Raw genomic sequence first — 19,002 nt, 5'->3', positions numbered from 1 at the left:
CCATGAGCACAATTAAGTATTATTGAATTCCTATTCTTATCAAGGTTATCCATAACTTGTTATGTACCAGAGAGTCAAACACCTTTGCATCACCAGTAAAGCAGAAATAAAATGTCTTCTGGTTTTCTCTGTTTTAAATCAAGATTTATCTGGCATCTCTGGTGCCATGGTTTCTTTTCAATCTAGTTTGAATTTCTGGGACTTATCTATGTACTGCTCTAGCCAATTTTTAATTATATTCAGTGACATTTTGCTTGCATGCGATAATTTCCATATTCTGTTGGATCTCCTTTCTTGGGAATGGGAACAAATCTGGATATCTTTCAGTCACTCAGCCAGATAGCTGCCTTCTCAATTTCATGGCATAGACCAGTGAGCACATCCAGGGATCTATCATTTGAAAAATCTTATTTATAAAAAAAAGTATATAAAATGAATTCATCATGACCAAGTGGAATTGATAACATGTATGCAAGGATGATTCAACATAAGAAAAACGACCAACATAATTTGCCACATTAATAAAGCAAATAACAAAAACCATGTAATATTAGCAATTGATATAGAAAAGGCATTTAATGAAATCCCACACCCTTTCCTGATAAAGACACCTAATAAACTTGGAATAGAAGGGAATTATCTCAGCACAGTGAAATGTACATATGTAAAAGCAAGAGCCATTCTCATTCTCAATGGAGAGATACTAAAAACATTTTCCTTGCAAACAGGGACCACACAAGGATGTCTATTATCACTGGTTCTATTTAATATTATATTAGAAGCACTTGCTAGGGAAATCTGACAAGAGAAGGAAATAAAGTGCACCCAGATCAACAACGATATGATTTACTGTCCTTATATGCTCATACTATGGAAATGTACACAGAAAACCCAAAGGACTCTACAACAATAACAACAACAATAAAAAGTTAGAACTAGTGGACCAGGTTAGTAAACTTTCACCTTTTCTCCAAGCACATAGCATTTACAATAGCAAACCACAAATTTAGATATTTGGGAGTGAACCAAACTAGAGACACAGAGACCTATATAAAGAAAGTTATAGAACATTTCTGTAAGACATAATAAAAGACCTAAAGAAATGGGAAAAGAGCCTAACCTTGCTCATGAATAGGAAGACTTAATATTGTGAAAATTACAATTCTGCTAAAGGAATCTACATGTTCAACACAGTCGCAATACAAATACCAAATTAATTTTTTAAGATGATCAAAAGTGGAATTGTCAAGCTTATTTGGAGAGGAAAGAGACCCCGAATAAGAAAAAAATTCTGAAAAACAAAAATGAAGTGAGAGTCATAACATTGACCTATTACACAGCAATAGTAACCAAAACAGCATGGTACTGGTACAATAACAGGCACATAGACCAATTAAAAAAGACTTGAGAACCCAGAAATTAACCCTTCTATCTATTGTCAACTGAAATTTGACAAGGAATAAAACCTATCAAATGGGGAAATTAGATCTCTCCAACAAATGGTGCTGGCAAAACTGGATTACTACCTGCAGAAAGCTGAACAGGATCCACATCTCATTCCATACACAACAATCAACTCAAAGTGGATGAGGGGTCTGAGAGTAAAGCCCACACCCATACAGTTCATCAGAGATAAACTGGGACCAAGATTATAAGGCCAAGTCTATAATATAAAATAAAGAGAACGCAAAATACAGCCAGAAATGTACAATCTGGAAAGGATAAAAATGAATGGGGCTTTATAAAGATTAAGTCTCTGTGAACATCAAAAACTTTTCCAATAGGGTGAAAAGAAAGCCTACTGAGTGGGAACAAACATTCAACAATAGCATTTTATGACAAGGGTCCCATAACAAAAAGTTTACAGATTGACTTCCAGAAGAAAAAGACGGATAACCCAATTGCAAAATGGGCAAAAGAGACCAGTAAGACTTTTGACAGAGGAAAACATTCAAATGGACCACAGACATACGAAGAATTGCTCAAAAATCACTTGCAATAAGAAAGATGCAAATCAAAACCACAATGAGATAGCATCTCACCTCAGTAGCAGTGGCACAGTTTAATAGGGCAGGAACCAATAAATGTTGGAGAGAATGTAGAGATGTGGGAGCTCTCATACACTGTTGGTGGGATTGTAAAATGATGCAACCACTCGGGAAGACTGGAAAACAGTTTGGAGTTTGCTCAAAAAGTTAACATAAAAACTCCATTTGGCAAAGCTATTCCACTACTAAAAATATACCCCAAGGAAATTAGAGCTGAGACACAGATGGAGACTTGTACACCAATGTTCATGGCAGCATTATTCATATCACAAGAGCATGGAAACAGCCCAAATGCCCAACCACAACTAAATGGGTTGAGAAACTATGGTACATTAACATAATGGAATATCAGGAGCAACAATTTCAAAAAAATACTATGTAAGTTGGGAGAGGCTGAAAATAATGATGCTTAGTGAACTAACATAGGAAATACTGCATAAGACTATTATTGTAAGAATCGAAGAATAACTAGAGAAACATATATGGAAACCCAAGGAAGGAAGGACTGAGGGGCAAAATCACAGGATTACACAGTTTGATTGATGAGGTGAGGAAAGGAAATGGAAATATCCAGGAGAAAAGACAGGGTAATGATGGGCAAGGTCCAATGGTGATTAATTTTATAAAACATAATGCATGAGAATGATTGTTTGAAATACAATGTAATTGAAGAATAGTGTAAAACACAATGTTTATGAACTTTATAAGCAAACCAATCTAAAAATTACGAGGAATAAAGCAAACTTCAGAACATTTCAATTGATAGCACATCATTTCCTGGGACCTTCATTTTTGCCAATACTTTTACTGGTGCTTGCCTTCCTTAACACTGGCTCTTGAGCATATGGTAATTCCTGAAATAAGTCCGTGTCAGCTAGTTATTTTTGGTACAGTGATTTTTTTTTTATAATTCCCTCTGTCTTCATTTAATGTTTCCTGGATTGTTCAAAATTTTTCCTATAGCATCTCTGTGTATTGCAACTTGAGTCTTGAATTTGTTTTTCATCTGCATATGAATAATTTATTTTGTAGCTTGGTCATTTTTAGTTAGTACTACACTTATCTGCAAGTTTGATGTACTGAGGTAACTGGTAGGTGCTGTGATGCTGAAAATTGTGCCATCAGTGTAGCAAATGCTGAAGGGGTCATCCACAAACATAGGTTTTAGTAGAGATCCCAGAATAAGCTAGACCAAGAAGGATTGACCTTCCACTTCTGAAATAACGGCCTCTGAAAAACTAATGGAAAATAGTGGAACACAGATACAGTATTAGAAGTAAGGTCAAGATTGGAAGTTAATCAAAAGTAGGAGAAACCATTGCAAATGTCCTTTAATAATAAGAATGCTGAATGTACAAATTATGAATGATGGAAAATCAGAATTTGTGGAAAATTAAATGAAACACATAATTATCTATATTCTAGGCATTAGTGAAATGAAATAGAAGGGCTTTGGCTACTTTGAAGCAGACAATCACATTATATCCTATTCCCTGGATTGACAAATAAGAAGAATGCTATCGCAGTCATAGTTTAAAAGATAATTTCAAAGTCTCTTCTGAAGTTATAATGTTATTAGTGATAGGATATTTTTCATACATATATAAAAAGGCCAGTTTTATAACTCTTATTCAAATATGCACACAAACAACGAAAGTCAAAGAGGAGGAAATTTAAGATTTTTCTTGAATTATACAGTCCAGAATTGATCAAACATACAACCAAGATGCATTAATGATAATTGGTGATTGGAACTCAAAAGTTATAAATAATGAACAAAGATGAGTAATCGGAAAGTTAGGGTTTGGAGACAGAAAGGAGGCCAGAAACAGAATGATCAAATTGTGCACATGCGTGATTTGTATAATGATGTGTAATGACAATATGTTCAGGGAGTTCCAGGTGCCTTATAAGTAAGGAGATGCTCTGCCAACACAAAGGTAGAAAGCTCAAATGTACCAACTGCTGCATAGGAGAAAGGACAATTTCTTCCCATGTGATTGGCAACCCTTGAAAACCCACTGGAGAATTAGGTATAAGTTGGTTCCAATGGATGGATTGAAGTTCAACATCAAGAAGACAATGATTCTCACCACTGGGTCAATTGACAGCACCATGATAGATGGAGAAGTGATTGAAGTTGTTAACAATTTCAGCTTGCTTGGCTTGACAGTCAGTACTCTTGGCACCAGCAGTCAGGAAGTCAAAACATGAATTGCACTGGTTAAATCTGTGGTCAGGGACCTTTCTAGAGTACTGAGAACCAACCATTCAGTCTATAGACTAAGGTAAACCTGATCCAGGCCATTGTCTTCACAACTACTTGCTATGCATCAGAGAGATGGAAGATGACTAAAAAAAACAGAAGAAGAATTAGTAACTTTGAGTTGTGGTGCTGGAGAAGAGTATTGAATATACTATGGACTGCCAGGAAAATAAGCAGGTCTGTCTTAGGGTGAAATCAAGTTTTACCTTAGAGGCGAGGATTTTGGAAGCGCCATCTAACATGCTTTCAGCACATGGCCAGGAGAGACCTGTGAAAGGGTGGCAGGACAGTGCAGAAGAGGAAAACCTTGTATAGAATGGATTGATGCAGTAACCAGATTAATGGGGCTAGCTGTGTCAGTCAGGGAGACTGGTTCAGGATAGGGCAACCTTCAGAGGGTTTGCTAGGAATCTTAGGTGACTCAATGGCACATAATAACAACAGTACATACAATAATAAGCTTATGTATAAATTATTATCAATTCTAGAATAATTCTGTTATCCATTTTCTTTGTACAATTTTTCCATGCATATGATACACTTGAAAAGGTCTTGTCATGAGTACACTTACTTTAGTAATCTGAAGATTATTCTTTTTACACTTTTTTTTCCCTTTTCTTTTCTTTTTTTTTTACATTTTATTAGTATTAATGAACATTTACAGGGATTTTGGGTTTTCATTCCTTCATTACTGTACCATTCCCTCTACCCTCTTCCCCAGTTTGTTCTTCTTCCCCCGCCCTCCAAATGTCTGTTTTAATTGTCCAATTGCCACAGTGCTTGTCAAAGCCAGTTCTGTTTAATCTCCTTTGTCAGTGTGTCTTTTGCCATTCCCTATCACTCCTCCCTGAGAGAGACTTCCCTGATTCATAAGGGAAAGGGGATGGCGTATTCTCTTAGCTACTTCCTGCTGAAAAGCGACGCTGTGGGTTTCAGGGTGAAGATCTTCTCTCACTACTCTAAAGGGCCCCTTTGGCAGTAGGAAACACATAGACTATTATGGAGATTGATTTTGGAATTTAGATGCACTGTTATTAATTGTGCTTAGCCGTACATGTTCATATCCTTGAAGATGTATCATGGGGGTGTTGCAACCTAGAAGACACAAATTTGACTAACAAGTTATAAGTACATGAGTCAAAAATTATGGAAAAGTAAAAGAAAGGATTCTTTCATTGTTTTACAAACCCTCCCCCAAGTCCCCTCCACCATGGAGCCATCGCTCTAGACTCCTGTGATGACAGAAATACCTAGTCACATATCTCTTTTAAACAGTTTTCTCCCTCCTCTGTTTCAGTGCAATATACATTATTGAACCCATCTTACTCAGTCCCTCCCCAATTTGATTTTTTGCTGCTTCCATGGATGGTTGATCTATGATTTCTTTAATATAAATAAAAATAAATTACATCTTCTTTTTTTTTCTGTGCTGTTATGATACTGTTTATCAGTCTAGTTCTAAAGGTGAGTTTTCTTCACAGTCAAGCATACTGAGGTCTTTAGTTCTGGGACTTATCAGTAAAGTGCTCCTAGTTCTATTTTTTCAAGCAAGTTATATCATCTTTGCAGGCTGTTGTGTTGCAAGTTTTTAGTGAGTCTTTCTCCAATTTTGACGGCTTTTTTTCTTTACGTGAATGAAATACATGTATTTCAGTGATCGCATTAAGAATACATAACTTTTTCTTTAAATTTTTACAGAATCATTGCTATTTAGTATTATACTAGAATTTCTAGCTAGAGCAATTAGGCAAGGGCAATGTTAGCTAAAAGTTGACTTTTTTAGCCATTAATTTAGACCAGCTACCTTAACTGCAGACATACAGTCTTGCAAATCACCAACAGCTATGGGACTAGGATAAGAGAGCAAGTGCTTCTCACACTTAGCAGCAAGACTTGAGGGTGACTGGACTAGACCCTGTTGATAGCAAGATTCTGGTGACAAGACCCTGGTCATAATGGTGTAGAGACTGCAGCATTGCTGTGGAGAAACTGTGGTAAAGTATAACCTGAGGAGCCCTGAGATAAAGGCCACAGTTAAATATTTTTGCTGTCCCTGACGTATGATGGGAGAAAACGCTGACTGCTGTACTGAAACAGGAGCCGGGACTAATTGAGAAATCGTACCTTGGGTCTGCTGAGCTAAAACCTGTATTTTCATTGGGTGATAGTCTTTGCCTTCCCTTTTCTCCAACTAATTTCCCTAACAAACCTCATTCACAGCATCATAACTGTGAATAAAACTTTTGAGTCAACAGTGAATGTTGAACCAAACAGTAGAAATAGGTACAAGTTGACTGTGCTTTTTGTATAGAGTATTTGTTCAGCATACAGATTGAATAAGTGACATTACGGAATAAAACCCTGCAGTCTACTTTTTAGTTAACAAATCTAATGTTTTCCTCCATTTTCCTTTACCAAACACCATATTTCCTAAATTTGGTTGTTACTTATTGGATCATCTGTGGAAAGCTTAGCCTATCAAGTATATGATTTTATTCTATTTATTCTGTGATACTGGAATAACTATATACACATGAAAACTTTATTTTATTTTTAATGTTCTTAAAGATAATATAAAGTCACCAAGAAATATTTTATTATTTCTGTCTAATAATCTCAAAAGTTATTTTTTTTATTTAGCAGAGAACTACATTTTGATATGCAAGTATAATTGCTGTATAATATATTCAAGGATTAAATGATGCATGAATTTCATTTAAATGTTAGGAACATTATCCATAAACTCGTGGTTGAGCTAAAGGTTATAAATGTTATATATGCAGGAGAAGGATGGGCAATCTCCTCCCATAAGATTTACTGTCTCTGAAACTCACTGGAGGGTCAGCTATGGGTCAATTCTTATTTAATGCACACAACAATAATAACAACATAGTTGTTTTTAGATTACTTATTATTCTTTTTAAAAATTCCAGCATTTCCTAGAGAAATAACAAAAAGATATTTAGATGATTAATTCCACTTCTACACTTCAACCAAATTTTAAAATTATCTATATCAATCATGTCTACTTCTTTTTTTCTGTTTTAAGAATATTTTAATATATGGTACCAGAGTCAGGCTGCCTACCATTTTCTATGCAAATAGGAACTACAATACCAAAACATACACTACTGAAGCTAACAAATCTAATGTTTCCTCCATTTACCTGTTAATGGGCTTGATTATTAATAATTAATTGAACTGATCTAATAAATATTTGCTGTGCAAAATATACTTGTTGACCTTACGCTAAAGGATAAGCACAACTTTTGCTTTATTCATGGTGTCTCTAAACACCACAACTACCATTTATATATTCATTATGACTTTTGGGATATCTGATAACGAATTTGTTTTATGGAGAAATATTAAAAAACATGGATAATACACTAATGCCTTCTAAGGCTATGCTTCAAAGTAACAGTCAACCTCTATACACCTTTGGAACAAATACGTACTGACTTGTCACTAAAAAATACAGGCCCAAACCTAGATACTTGCAAACCTAGGTATTTTATTCTCCAAATCACTGCCTTAGCTGCCAATAAAATTATGATAATATTTAAACTAGATAAACTTGAGACTCATAGCTCATTTATTGAGCTGAGCCAATTTATAAAGAGTATGCAAAATTTCTTCCCTAGGCAGTAATTACTGGATCTTTTATTACAATAGCTTAAGGGTAAAACGGCTTGTTTGGTTTTTACCTTTTTACTTTATTTGCATGATCTATCATTTGCACTTTTCACTTACATTAAATTGATAAATTTACATGTAATCTATTAACTATTTGCCTTCATTTTGCCTTTAGATTTGTTTTAAGTATAAATAACTAATACATATTTAAATAGTTGCATTATTAAAAAGAAGGCATATTACATATATATATGTTGTTGCTATGTGCCATCGACTTTCTTGCGACTCATAGCGACCCTTGTACAACAGCACTAGACTCTGCTCTGTCCTGTGCCAATTGCACTGTCTCTGATACACCCATTCCAATTACCCCAGTCACTGAATCAATCCAACTCATGGAGGGCCTTCCCCTCCTGCATTGTGCGTCCACCCCATAAAGCATGATGTCCCTCTCCAAGGACCGGTCCCTCCTTACAACATGTCCAAAGTATGTTAGACAGAGGCTCAGAATCCTTGCCTCCAAGGAGCCGCCTGATTTAACCCTCTCCAGGATGAATCTGTTTGTTTTCATAGCAGTCCATGGTACCCTCAATACTCTTCTCTAGCACAACAGCTCAAAGACATCAATTCTCCTTCTATCCTCCCTAGTCCTTGCCCAACTGTCTGACACATAACAAGTGATTGCAAAGACCATGACCTGCACCAGATGCACCTTAGTCTCCAGAGACACACCATTGCTCTTCAGTACTTTAAAGAGGTGCCTAACAGCAGACTTTCCCATCGCAATACATCTTTTAATTTCCTGGCTGCTGGTGTCAAGGGTGTTGATTGTGGAGCCAAACAGACTAAAGCTGTGGACAATCTCAATCTCTTCACCATCAATCCTGATGCTGCCAATTGGTCCAGTGGTGAGAATCTTTGTCTTCTTGACATTGAGTCTCAATCCATATTGGGGGCTGCAGTCCTTGACTCTCTGCAGCAAGCGCTTCAGGTCCTCCCAAGTTTCAGCAAGCAGGGTTATGTCATCTGCATAATGCAGATTGTTGATAGATCTTCCACCAGTCTCGATCCCACATTTCTCCTCATAGAGCCCAGCCTCCTGGATAATCTGTTCTGCATACAGGTTGAAAAGGTATGGAGATAGGATTCATCCCTGGAATACGCCCTTCCCAATTTTGAACCATGCAGTGTTTCCTTGCTCTGTTCTGACGACTGACTCTTGGTCCAAATATAGGCTTTGCATTAGCATGATCAAGTACTCTGGGATTCCCATTCTTCTCAGAGTCAGCCACAGTATGTTATGATTCACACAGTCAAACGCCTTTGCATAGTCAATGAAACAAAGTTAGAGATTCTTCTGGTATTCCCTGCTTTCAGTTAAGATCCATCTAACATCAGCTACAACATCCCTAGTACCACGACCCCTTCTAAATCCAGCCTGGACTTCTGGCAGTTCTCTGCTGATATGTTGTTCCAGTCGTTTTTGGACAATCTTCAGTAGAATCTTGGTTGCATGTGAAATCAATGAGATTGTTCTACAGTTTCCACACTCTGTTGGGTCACTTTTCTTCGGAATGGGAACAAATATAGATCTCTTCCAGTCAGTTGGCCAACTGGTTGTTCTTGGCACAACCTGGTCCAGGGCAGCATCTGTTAGCTGAAATATATCAATTGGTATACCATCCATTTCTGGGGCCTTATTTTTTGCTATTTCCTTCAAAGCAACCTGAACTTCTTCTTTCATCACCATAGGCTCTTGCTCATATGTTGTTTCATTAGATTCTTCTGTGTCTGCCAATTCCTTTTGATACAGTGACTCAGTATATTCTTTCCATTTTCTTTTAATACTTCCTGGATCATTTAATATTCTGCCTAAAGCTTCCTTGATTATAGCAACTTGTTTTGAATTGGTTCTTCAGTTCCTCGAGCTTAAGAAATGCTGAGGTAGTTCAGCCCTTTTGATTTTCTGACTCCAACTCCTTGCACATTTCATTGTAATATTTTACTTTGTCATCCCGTGCTGCCTTTTGAAATCTTCTATTCAACTCTTTAGTATCTTGAATTCTTCCATTTGCTTTGGCTTCTCTGTGCTCCAGTGCAATATTCAGAGACTCTTCTGACATCCATCTTGTCTTTTCTTCCTCTTCTGTCTTTGCAATGACCGTTTGCACTCTTCCTGGATGATACCCTTGATATCCTCCCACAGCTCATTTGGGCTTTAGTTCATTAGTGTTCAAGGCCTTTAACGTGTTCCTGAGATGGTTCTGACATTCAAGTGGGATAGACTCCAAGTCTTATCTTGGTTCATGTGGATTTGGTTTAATTTCCTCAGCTTCAGCTTGAACTTGTATAAGAGTAGGTGGTGTTGTGTTCCACAATAAGCTCCTGGCCTAGTTTTCACAGCTGATACTGAGCTTCTCCAGTGGTTCTTTCCACAGATGTAATCGATCTAATTCCTATACATACCATCAGGTGAAATCCATGTGTATAACCTGTGTTTGTCTCTTAAAAAACATATTTGCAATGAATAAGTCATTGATTGTGCAAAATTCAATCATTCTCTCTCCAGCTTCATTTCTGTCACCGAGTCCATGTTTTCCAACTACTGAATCTTCTTCTCTATTCCCAACTTTTGCATTCCAGTCACCCATTATTATCAATGCATCTTGATTGCATGTTCGATCAATCTCCGATTGTAAAAGTTGGTAGAAATCTTCTAGTTCCTCTTCTTTGGCTCTGGTTGTTGTTGCATATATCTGAATGATACTGGTGTTCACTAGACTTCCTTGTATGTGTATGGATATTATCCTGTCACTCACAATATTGTACTTCAAGATGGATCTAGAAATGACTTTCTTAACTATGAAATCAACTCTAGTTTTCCTCACCTCTTCATCTCCAGAGTAATATATCATTTGATAATATGACTCAAAATGCCCCATACCAGACCATCTCATCTCACCAAAGCCTAGTATGCCAATATTTCTTCCATTTCTTCCTTAACAATATCTAATTTTCCTACATTCATGGTTCTCACAGTCCATGTCCCAATTACTAGTGTCTGCTTACAACTGTTTCTCTTCGTTTGCATTTCCTTACTTGAATGCTCCACCTCAAGTTGCCCTTCCTGTTGTCCTACATGTGTTCTGTTTTACATAGATTGTTCAGAGGCCTGCTATTTCTGAAGTGGATGCAAATCCTTCTATATATAAATTGAATGCACACTAGAAGAGTAAAGTTTTTGTTTAGATGTTGTACACGTACACATTTGTTTCACCTAGTGACACTATATCTGTGTGTGTTTGTGTGTGCGTGCGCATGCATTTAAAATTGTATGTGCACTAATTCAATGTCACAAACCCTGAACTAATCAAAAGAACATTTTCTAACACCCATGTAAGATACATTAACTTTTCTTGTTGCATACCATTCAGTCAAAACCAACTCACAGCTGATCTTTCAGCAGGTTTTTCAGTTACACATGAGAACATTGCTCCTCTTCAGAATCATTAAAGTTATAATTTAATCTCTCATTTCAGGATATATTTTAAAAAATATCTCCATTCTGCTATCTATTTATTTTGTTTCTTATAAAGAGAACAAAATACTACTCAGACTAATACAGTCCATACTTAATTCTTTCTATAATTTTAAATACATTTTGTATTCCTATTCATGCATTCTTTGTAGAAACCACTGTCTCCTGAATTAATTATTGACAAATTATTTTCTATGATTGATAAAAAGCTGGAATTTTGTTACAATCCAATTCCTTTTCTCTGTTCCCTCACCCATCTTTCCCAGCATGATGTCTTTTCCTAAGGACTCCTCCTAACAGCTTTCCCAATTATATGATTAAAAAAAAAATTTTAAAAGCTTACAGATGAAATTTCACTATATTAGCCTCTAAGGAGCAATCTATTTATTTGCATTTCCTCAAAGACAGACTTCTTTGTACTTTCAGCAGACAATTAGATATTTCATATACTCTTCCCAATACTTTAATTCAAGACATGTATTTTTCTGTCAGCTTTTTTCATTCTCCAGCTTGCAGATACATGTTGCCAGTTGCTTTCCAGCTGCGTAGGATCCATAGTTACCTTTTGAACAACTGACCTGGACACTTTCCTATCCTGTGCCATTCTCACATTTACTGACACACTAGAGCCCATTGAAACAATCATTGTGTCAATCTACTTGGTTGAGGATCTTTCTCTCCTTCATCAACCGTCTGCCTTTCTAAGCATCATCTCCCTCTCCAAGGAATAACCCCTCTTAGCGACATGCCCAAATTATGTGAGACAAAGTCTTATCATCTTTGCCACCAAAGAGCACTCTGGCTGCACTTTCTCCAAGACATATTTGTTATTTGGCAGTGCATGGGGTATTCAATACTCCTTTCCAACATAACAGCTCAAAGGCATCTACTGTCACCCTTATTCATTGTACAGCTTTCAGATGCATAAAAAGGAATCAGAAAGACCATGGCCTAAATCAGACACTCCTTAGCAGTCAAACTGACATCATTACTCCTCAATAAGTATAAATTATACTTATTGAGTATTCGGCAGAAATACTTATACTCAATAAGTATAAATCAATAATCTCTTGATTTACTGTTTGTTGTGGATCTAAGTAAGATGAAATTGTTGACCATTTCAAACTTTTCTCCATCCATTATTATATTGCCTATCAATCCAGTAATAAGAATTTTTGCTTTCTTGACATTGAGATGCAATCCGTACAGAAGGTTTTATTCTTTGATCTTCTGCAAGAAGTGCTTCAAGTTACCCTCTTACTTTTAGCAAATAAGGTTACATTATCTTCACAATACAAGTTATTAATGAGCCTTTCTCCAATCTTGATGCCACATTCTTCTTCCTAGGGCCCAGCTTCTTGAATAATTTGCTCAGTGTACAGATCGAATAGATGTGGAGAATACAACCTTGACACACTCTCTTCTTAATTTTAAACCATATAGTGTTTCCTTATTTATTTGCACAGCAATCTCTTGGTCTAGGTATAGGTTTCCCATAAGCACAATTAAGAGTCTGGGATTCCTATTCGTCTCACAGTTAGCCATAACATATTATGATCCACACAGTCAAATGCCTTTCCATAGTCAATAAAGCCCAAATAGACCTCCTTCTTTACTTTCAGCCAGATCCACCTCACATAAGCAATGATATCACTGGTGACACAGCCTCTTCTAAATCCTGCTTGAACTCTTGGCAGTCTTGAACTCTTGGCAGTTTCCTATGTACTATTCTAGCCATTTTTGAATGATTTTCAGCAGTTTTTTGCTTGCATGTAACATTAATGATATTAGTCAATAGTTTCTACATTCTGTTGGATTAATGTTCTTGCAAAGAGGAACAAATATGGACCTCTTCTAATCCATTGGCCAGACAGTTGGCATAGACTTGTGAGTGCAAAAAATCATGGCATGGCATGGATCAGGCATACTTTATTCTTTAAATAGATGTTTTTGCTCTTTAGCACTTTAAAGAAGGCTTTTTCAGCAAATTTCACCATTTGCAGCTTTTCGGTTTTTTTTTTAATTTTATTCTGATTTATTTACAAAGTTTGAATACATTGTATTTCACAAAAGATTCTTCTGATTTCCATCATCTCACATACCCATCAAATTGTGTAACCCTATGATTACCCCCTCACCCATCCACACCCCTCTATTTCCACCCTTTTAATTCCTTAACTGTTGCTAGCATAGGTGCTGATTGTGACTCCAAGTAAAAGGAAATAATTGACAACTTCAATCTTTTCTCTATTTATCATAATTTTTGTATCATGAAGTATTGCTAAATAACATTTAAAAGAAGTGACTTTTTTTTTATCCTTTAAAGTAGAAAGCTCTTTTGGCCTAGAGGTAAAGAGCTACATTCCAAACCCAGTTTGAATCTACCACCTGTTCTGCATGAGGATGATGGACAATGTCCTCCAGTGCATTTTACAGCCTAAAAATTCACTGGAGGGTCAATTATGACTTAGTTCTGACTTGATAGCACATAACATCAACAACTATGTTAAATTTTAGAGGTTTTTAAACACATCTGAGTCTGTATGCAATGTATGCACTTCTAAAACATTTTTTTTAAAAAACAGCAATAAAAGATTCCTACATTTTATTTACATATTGCTTTATAAATTCTTGATAAACCAAATACAGTAATTTCTCAAAAGTCTGATCATTTTTATCTTTGCCCTAGGTATGCTGAAGAATAGCAAGCTTGTCATAAGGAAGTAGTCTCTTCAATTCTGTATGGCCTTATCTAATGAATTATATTCTCTTTTAACAGAAGATTCCCCTAGAGTAAGCTTAAAAATAAGAGCACAAATATAAAAAGGACTTAATTTCAATTTATAGTATGTTCTTAAGTCTTTACAGAAAATTTCTTGCTCTCAGATTAATTAAGTACACCCATATTTTTCTTAAGTGGTTCATTTCTTGATATTTCACTCATTCTATTTCATTCATCCAAAGAGATTAGCTTTGAAATTCAATTATCAGGTTATCATCTCTGGTGGGAATAAATTTGAGAATCTGCAATTCTTAATTCATTCTGGTAGGTAATTCTGTTTTCAGCTTAGAACAATTAATAGGACATTTGAGTCAAGAGGCAGAATGAAAACTTGTCAGAGATGGCAGGCTTCACCTGATTTAGATCATCAGTGTATGGATTCACTGTTGGTAAGAAAGGAATATCCCAAACAACAGTTCAAGGTTCATAAATGCACAAATACAATTAAAAATCAAAAGCAATCAATATAATCACACACCTACACACAGTCAAACCAGAAACTAACCAAAAAAAAAAAAAATAGCCCTTCCTACTGCTATGGTTTCCTTCAGAATTAATGAAGTTTACCATTACCTTAAAAATGACATTTTTGCAGTGTTAAAGATGGTTAAAATATTCTTTTATATGCAGTAGCATATGCCGAGGTGGCATGGTGCATGAGGTATCAGACTGTATAAACAGCAATGGCAATAGAAGTGGAAGCCAAGTCTGACTCCCACTAACTCCACAAAGGAGAACTATCTCTACCAATAACATCCAATATGTAAAACACATCTCTTGGTAAGACATGGTCCCCCTATATTGTTACATATATTTCTACTAATCACAGGGTCTAAATTTGCTGCAAGTGTTGTGGGGCTCACTAGGAAAACACGTTGGGAGAAGACAGGGAAGTCAAAGGATATCACACAAAGGAAGTCCAGGTTCAGTGCAGCTACATAATTTTAAGAAGTTTTTGGTTTCCTCAGTTATCCAGCAAATTTTGTCTCATAGCAATCTCAGATCAGCTCTTTTTTCAAGTCTAGAAGGAAAACTGTTAACTCTGGCTCCAACCCCATGGCTCCATCATGTTCCACTTTGCCACAGTCTCTCCTTTGTCTGGTCAGCTAGCCTTATGTTGATCCCACAGCTGTTGATGATGTAGAAACAAACATGTGTCTGCAGTTAAGGCAGCTGGAGACCATATTCCCAGAGATGGCTAAGGAAATGTGTATAAAAGCCATTTGAAGATGTCATATTAACACAACAGGTTGATAAGGCACAGGTTGGAACTTTTCAAGTGAAAAATACATACACTATCTTTTTGCAACATTGTTGATCACAGTGATTTGGTGCACGATCTATGACATTAAGTTTGGCCTTACAGTTCACATTTGTATTAGTATTTGTAATTCACTTAAGGTTTACTTATCACTTTTTATGTGCCATGAAGTCAGCGTGGACTCATAGAAACTTTGAACCACAGCTCTAAACCTTGCCCTACCTTGTGCTATCCTCACCATTTCTGACTCACATGAATCCATTTTTTTCAGTCACTATGTCAGTCTATTTTGTTGAGAGTACTTAGTTTTTGCATTATTTGCTTGTAGGCCTTATTTATTCAAAATAGTCATCACTATAAGAACAGCATAATAGATAGTAAAACAAACTATCTGCCACAACCTTTTCCTTTTAGTTAATAGTACCCATTGGTGGTTTTCTATCAGTCAGTGCAAATGAATGGCTTACTGTCAAATCTTGCACCATTTATTCATTAAATATTTATTGAATGTGACATTGCCCTAGGTGCTGGGGATATACAACTATAAAAATAGACAGAGCCTATGTCCTCATAGTACTAAGTTAATAAAAAATGATAGGAACACATGTAAATTATCACTGTGACATGTGCTTGCAAGAAAACAGACACTGTACTACCAGTTTCCTGTCAAAGGAATCAGGGATTAGTATTATCTGAGAGGACAACAAAAGTTTACAGTATGCCTCTTTATTACTGAGACGTACAGGATGAATAGGAGACGACTAGGCCTTTCTTACTTATTATGTGCTATAGTCAGAACAAACTCATAGGTGGCCTGCCAGCAGGTTTTGAGAGGATGTAAACTGTGTAGGAGAAGATTGCCTGTTATTTTCCTCAGAGCAGCTAGTGAATTTGAACTAAGAGTAATTAGGTTGGCAGTGTGAATTCTCACTACTAAGCCATCAGAGCTCTCTAGATTTTTCTCTTTTGAAAAGACAGAAGGGGGAAAAAAAGAAATCATGTTCAAATATATGTATTTGAACAAATAAATGAAATACATTAAATAAAGAAGTCATCATGAAAGGTCAGAAGACCTAAAAACCTAGATTTGAGTGATGAAAGAATAGTAATAACAAGGTTAAGATCCTGATCAGTAAATTAAAAGGTAACATGTTTATAAAAAGTGCATACATCTTAAGGCCAGTATATTGTTAAAAATTTAATATCCACATATAATTATAAGAAATAGAACATTATAGATTCCTCAGTCTTATTCTCTCAATATTTTCACCTATTTCCTTACTTCCTAACATTCCATTTACAATACTTTATTTCTTCTAAAGCTGGACTTAGAAATCTTCTGTTTATCTCTTTCATCTCTATCTTTTCCCTTTGTTTTGACTTCTCGATGTTCTTGTTCAATTTTGAGAATCTCTTCTGACACCCATTTCTGCACCCCCAATCTATGTAATGACCTTTTGCTCTCTTCATGGATAATACCTTTGATGTCATCCCACAACTTATCTAGTGTTCTACCATTAGTGTTTAATGCCTCAAGTTTATTCTTGAGAATTTTTAAATTTAGGTGGAATAGACACGGTATAATTTGGTTCGGTGGTCTTGCTTTAATCTCAGCTTTAGTTTGAACTTGCACATGAGTAATTCATGATCTATTCTACAGTAAGCCGCTACCCAGGCTTTGATCACTGATGAGTTTCACCAACAATTCTTTCCACAGAAATAGTCAGTCTGATTACTCTGTAGTCCATTAGGTGAAGCCCATGTGTTTAGTCATTTGTTTTTTTATAAAAGATATTTGCAATGAATAAATAATGGAATGAGGTAACTCGTGGTTGCTGTGATGCTGAAGCCTGTGACAGTGATGTGCCAATCGTGGTAATGGGCACCCATGGTGGACAGTGTTGGCTGGAGCTTCCCGACTAAATCAAGCCTGGAAGCAGGAGCGGCATCCACTTCCAAAATGGCTTGCCTCTGGAAACTCTATGAACGAACAGTGTTCAGGCTGTTCGTTCATAGGGTCGCTATGAGTCGTCTACGATTCGACGGCATTAAACAACAACAACAACAAATAATGGAATGCACCAAAATTCAGTCATTCTTTCTCTAGTCTCCTTTCTGTCACCAAGTACTTATTTTCTAATTTCAATGTCTTCTTGATTGTTATTTACAAAATTCTAGTACTAATTCGAACAAATTCCTTCAATTTCCCTCACCCGCCCCCCTGTTGCAGAATGTTGGGGAGAAAGGAGGGTCTCTGGCCAGGACAGATCACCTAAGATCCAGATAGGTGCATGCCTCCCAACAGCCTTGAATATGGGGTAGCGAAAGCTCCCTTGTGTTTGGCTGTACCGGCTTGAGAAAGCTCGCCACCTGGGAAGATGGCTGCCGCATCTGTTGAGCTGGGAGTGGTCCGCACAAGGCTGAGGTTCTCCTAACCAATCTACATGTCCCATGTCTGTAAGCCCACCCTATCCTGTCTTTCTGTTTGTAAGAGCACTGCAGACCGCAGTAAAATTGAGCTGGATTGATTCTGATCCTCTCCTGAAATGGTGTATCTCCACCGTGCTTACCCCCATCACGGTATCACTGTTAAGCTGGAGCAAACTGACAGAAACACTGCCCCCCCTCCCCCCATCAAATTGTAAAACCCAATGATTAATCCCCTCTTCCCTCTCTATCATCCACATTCCTCTGCTTCCATCCTCTCCCACCCCTCCTGGATCCTTATACTCATTCTACAATACCGTCTTACACAATATTTATCCTTCTGGGACCGAGTTAGTTCACTCAGAATAATGCTCTCCAGTCCCTCCCAAGTTAGGTAATAATTTACAAAGTTATTGTTCCTGCATGCTGAATAGTATTCCATTGTGTGAATGTACCCTCCTTTATCAATCCATTCAGTTATAGTTGGACATTTAAACTAATCTTGATTGCATGTTTGGTCAATTTCAAACTACAAAACTTGGTAGAAATCTTCAATTTCTTCTTCTTTGGCTTTAGCTGTTGATGGTTATATTTGAATTATGATGATATTAACATAGTTTCCTTGTGCACATAAGAATATATCCTGTCACTCACAGCATTGCATTTAAGTATATATCTTGAAATGGTCTTTTTAACTATGAATGAATGCAAAACCATTCTTCCTCAAATTTTCTTTGCTGAATAGCAAATTATATGACTGACTGGTCAATGTCAGCTCATTAATGCCCTATCTGTCAATATTTGTGCGTTCTATTTTATTTTTACAAGGTCATTTTTTCCTATATCTGTACACCATAATTATTATGGTTAACATTGAGAAGAATGGAATCCCAGAATATCTAATCATGCTCATAAGAATCCTGTACCTAGATCAAGAAACTGTTTCCCAGAGCAAAAACACTTGCTGCAGAATATCAAAGACTAAACCTTCAATATGGATTACATCTTAAAATCAAGAAGATGAAAGTCCTCACCACTGAGATG

This window comes from Elephantulus edwardii, unplaced genomic scaffold (genome assembly GCF_000299155.1).
Source record: "Elephantulus edwardii isolate Elephantulus edwardi_28Jun2011 unplaced genomic scaffold, EleEdw1.0 scaffold00078, whole genome shotgun sequence".
In the NCBI taxonomy this organism is placed as follows: domain Eukaryota; kingdom Metazoa; phylum Chordata; class Mammalia; order Macroscelidea; family Macroscelididae; genus Elephantulus; species Elephantulus edwardii.
Note: the sequence above shows the minus strand (reverse complement) of the source record.